Genomic DNA, 4,506 nt, shown 5'->3' with positions numbered 1-4,506 from the left:
ATATTATACCTTGTGAATAAGTATCCGGTTAAATATTATTCCACCGTTGCGGTTAAAATTTTTGTCTAGTTGATGATTTGTGTACCGATTTCCTTTACTTGAATTTGTAAAGTTGACTGTGTGTTATATCGGTTTGCTGCTGCCCTTTTAAGTTGCAAAATTCTTTAGGGTTTTGCAATTTCAATTGGCGGATTAGCTATGTAGATGTTGTGGTTCTCTGTTTGTTAAATTGTTGTTGTGTAGAGGTTAAGGTTGTTGTGTATGAATATAGCAACTTAAAGTTATTATTTAAAAAACCAACTATTACAACTTAATAGATGGAGTGCTATGGTGGGATGGGCAAGGCAAACGGTTTGTCTCCAAATGAAAGTGAAAACGAGTTATGCCTTTCAAACAACGACGTTGTTGACGAGAATGACTTAAGAAAGGTTGAGTTGTTGTCGGATGAAGATGGTCGTGAATATGGTTACGTGACTGGGTTGACTGCAGAGGACATAATGAAAAAGGTGTTTCGAAGTGAAGAGCATGCATATGAGTTTTTTGGTAGGTTAGGGAAATGCAACGGATTTGGGGTTCGTAAGGGAGACTATGCAAAGGATGAAGATGGGAGTGTAGTGAGAAGGAGGTTCTTCTGTAATCGGGCTGGCCTAAGGGATGGAAAACACTACAACAGACTAGACAGGAAGAGATGCCATAGGCCTGAGACACGCACGAATTGCCAGGCCCTTATGTCTGTATACCTTGATAAGGGTAGCTCGGTTTGGAAGGTTCGGAAAGTAATCCTCGAGCATAACCACGAGTTGATACCGACGGGAATGGTTCATATGATCCGAAGTTTCCGGGCGATATCGGGTTCTGCAAAGGCCCACATGGATGGAATGCATACGTATGGGTTTCCGACATCTAAGATATTGGGGTACATGGCTGGGATTGCGGGTGGTTATTCTTCTTTGGGTTTTACCAAGAAAGACGCATACAACTATATGGATCGGTCGAAGCGTGCAAAGGTGGTTGATGGAGACATGAACGCTGCTATAGTATACCTGGAAGGCAAGGCAGCTGCTGATCCCATGTCTATGGCCCGGTACAATTTGACTGAAGAAGGTATGTTGGGAAACATGTTCTGGGCAGATGGTCCTAGCAGGGTTGATTTTCAACACTTCGGAGACGTAGTTGCATTCGATTCGACGTATAAGAAGAACAAGTACAATAGACCCCTAGTCATATTCTTAGGTTCAAACAATCACAAGCAAACAACAATTTTTGGTTTCGGTTTGGTTTTAGATGAGACAATCAGTTCATACAAGTGGATGTTGGAGAACTTGTTAGAAGTCATGTGTGGGAAGCTGCCCTCTGTAGTCGTTACCGATGGAGATGAATCAATGATTGCTGCAGTTAGGGAGGTGTTGCCCCTGGCGACCCATAGGTTGTGTGCATGGCATCTGCAGAAGAATGTGACCTCGAACAGCAATGAGCAGATGTTCCGTGATGTCTTTGCCAAGTGGTTGTATGCTGACATGGAGGTTGAAGAGTTTGAGTGTGAATGGGCACAGGTTGCTGAACAATATGGGTTACTTAATAAGTATTGGGCGTTACAATTGTATTAAAAGAGGAAGATGTGGGCAAATGCGTACTTGCGTCGCAAGTTTTGCGCTGGGTTTCGCACGACATCTCGGTGTGAGGGCATCAATTCCCATCTTAAAAAATTTCTGTCGTCTAGGCACACTATTCTAGAGCTTGTGCAAAACCTGGAGCTACTAGTACGGGAGTACCGGAACAATGAGCTGGTTGCACAGTTCAGTTCAATTTACGGTGTTCCAGTTATGACGACCCGTCTTGATCCCATCGAACAGTTTGCTGCATCGGTGTACACGAAGGTCATATTCACACAAGTGAAGAAGGAGATTGAGTCTATCTCGATTGTTAACTTCGTAAGCAAACGAAGGGTCTCAACAACCATGGTGTACACGGTTGAGGAGTATGGATTCCCCGGGCAGAATGTGGTGGCATTGTACGATCCAAAAAGAGGTAGATTGGTATGTCGATGTGGATTTTGGGAGAAAGAAGGTTTTCCTTGCAGGCATATGTTTTTTGTCATGAAGCACGAGCACATAAAAAGAATTCCCGAAAGCTTGATTTTGAGACGATGGAGGAAGGATGTGAAGACAGTCAACGAATACATTGAGAAGACGGGACTAGAGGATGAGCGGGGTTTCTTGTTGAGACATGGAGCCCTGCATGCTGCTTCGCAGTGGATGTTGTTCGTCGGATCAAAAAACGACGATTTGTATAAGAAATGCATGAGCGGGATCAGGCAGATCTGCTATGATCTAGAAGCCCGCAGCGGCAATGACATGATGGATAGGAGTCCGAATGCTGCCGGTGCTGTTCGGGATCCAACCGTTGTGCGCACCAAAGGGGCACCCAGCACACGGGGACACAAAGGTAAAAAAAGAAGGTGCACGAGATGCAGGAAAACCGGGCACACAAAGCGGAGGTGCACGGAACCACAAAAAATGTCAACCTCGACACGATATACACACTGTCCCAAGAAGGAAACGAGAGTTACCAAACTCGAGGTAAACACTTGGTTGCAAACCCTATATTCACTACTTAATTAGTTTTACCTCATTAAGTAAGCAATTTTATATCAATTTTGTTGTCATGTAGGTTGTTTCTCCGCACTTTGACGTGCACGCTGACCAAGGCAAATGGTTAGAAGAGGGAGATGATTGTCGTATTGAGCAAGATGGCGGAGCTAACGACAGATGGGACCATGTAATAGGCACAGCGCAAAGCCAAACCAGGAACATGCGCGGAGTGGCTAACACCGTCGACTGGAACATAGAGGTAATCGACTTGTGGCTTGGTAATCTCCCTTTTGATTGTTCCTCGTGTTCTGATTTCTCCATCTATAGAACATGCTTTGTGGCAGATATTGTGTTTGGGAATTTCTTCATATTTTATTCCATGGCGCTGTTTGTATTATGAGTTTATGGGTATGGAGCTTGCAAGTTAGCTGCATGTACTTGAGTTTGTTATAGTCATCGTGGAGTAGAAGTAATTACTGTGATTCATTGATCTTGGGTGACTTTGGATTAATGTGAGGTTCTTCATTGTAGGTGTTGAAAATATTGCGGTTGTTACAAGATCGCTGTTGAAGGTATCGAGCACATGGTGTTCTTTGTATGGATGGAAAAATGTTTTATACGTTACCAACCTTTTATGGGTTCTAAATTTCCTTTGTTTGTATTCCGTTAATCTGGCTGATGCCCGGAATCGTGCAGCTGCATCCAAGTTAGCATGAAAAGTAAATTATGGTGTTGTTATTCCTATATATATTGGATGAAATACTTTTGCAGTTGAGGGCATGTTGAAAGACAGCAGCATCTCTATTTGTTAGCCACGCAATTTATAAATTTATTTCAATTTTCCTGTTCCCACTTTTCATTGCATTTTAAGGCTAAAGAAATATCAGATGATTTACGATCTCTCAGGTCCAGGAATTTGTATCTTCAGGCATATCCAGCGCAATGTAACCCATCGAGAGAAATATAAGTTTTCATACATTTGTCTCAACCATGAACATGCATGCACTGAAGTAAAGTTCGCCCAGTTGGAGTATTACAATTTCACCTTCATTTAGTTATCTTTTCTTACTGTACTAGTAAACATTTCTCGAGTGTTAGTTAATTCCAATTCTCGAGTATAAGTTATTTCCATTATTGACATGACATGTGTTTTCTAAGTTTGGTTTACAAGATATTCCTAATTGTATACCAAGATATTGTATAGGTAAAAAATGTTATAGAGTAATTCAAAGGTTTTTTTATTAAGTTAAAAACAACGACAATTAAAAATTTTAAAATCTTTAGTTACATTTTGTCCTGAAAGAGAATTAGTTAAGTTTATTAGTTCTAACATGTAACATATACAATTAAAAGTTTAACGATAATCCAAAACTTTGATATATTTATAAAGACTAACATAATTAACGCTTAACTAAATTAGATATCCCGGCTAGACTTCAAGGGGTGTTGTGTAAAAGGTTTCATTGATATTAGTCAAAGCAGGTGATTTAAAATCCATCACAATTTAGGAACCCTTCTAATGGGTTCAGGCCATCAGTGTGGCACATCTTTTCAATTTAATTACCAACTTTGGTAGCCCAAAATAAATTACCCCTAAACTGCATGCAACATAACAAAACCAAAAGGTTGCATGCAATGATAGAAGGAATATTTGGAACAAGAATAACACGTCAGGAGAATGAAGTTTGTCCCCACGCTTGAGGAGCTTTCCAAAAAATAACAACCCTCTACTACGTTAACTTAGATGGTTAGGCTTTGGCTGCTCATGCTGCTGGCTGCTGCATCCTCTTGCCCGCCATCCTTCGCGTCACATCCATCACTGCCGAGGTAGCTCTTCACTGAGTTATCCCAAAAATATCCAGCCTTCTGACATACCTCCTCCCTCTTAGGGTTCGACTTCGACATAACCAGATCC

General features: G+C 41.4%; 1 pseudogene; it reads left to right on the top strand.

Annotated features, from left to right (window-relative positions):
• The first annotated feature begins 317 nt into the window (after window positions 1–317).
• Window positions 318–3,307, top strand: LOC148579037 (protein FAR1-RELATED SEQUENCE 5-like; annotated as a pseudogene).
• Window positions 3,308–4,506: the final 1,199 nt, after the last annotated feature.

This window comes from Arachis ipaensis, chromosome B10, assembly GCF_059453495.1.
Source record: "Arachis ipaensis isolate K30076 ecotype BB chromosome B10, ASM5945349v1, whole genome shotgun sequence".
Lineage (NCBI taxonomy): Eukaryota > Viridiplantae > Streptophyta > Magnoliopsida > Fabales > Fabaceae > Arachis > Arachis ipaensis.
The sequence above is the reverse complement of the archived record's forward strand: the minus strand, read 5'-3'. Positions and strand labels throughout refer to the sequence as shown.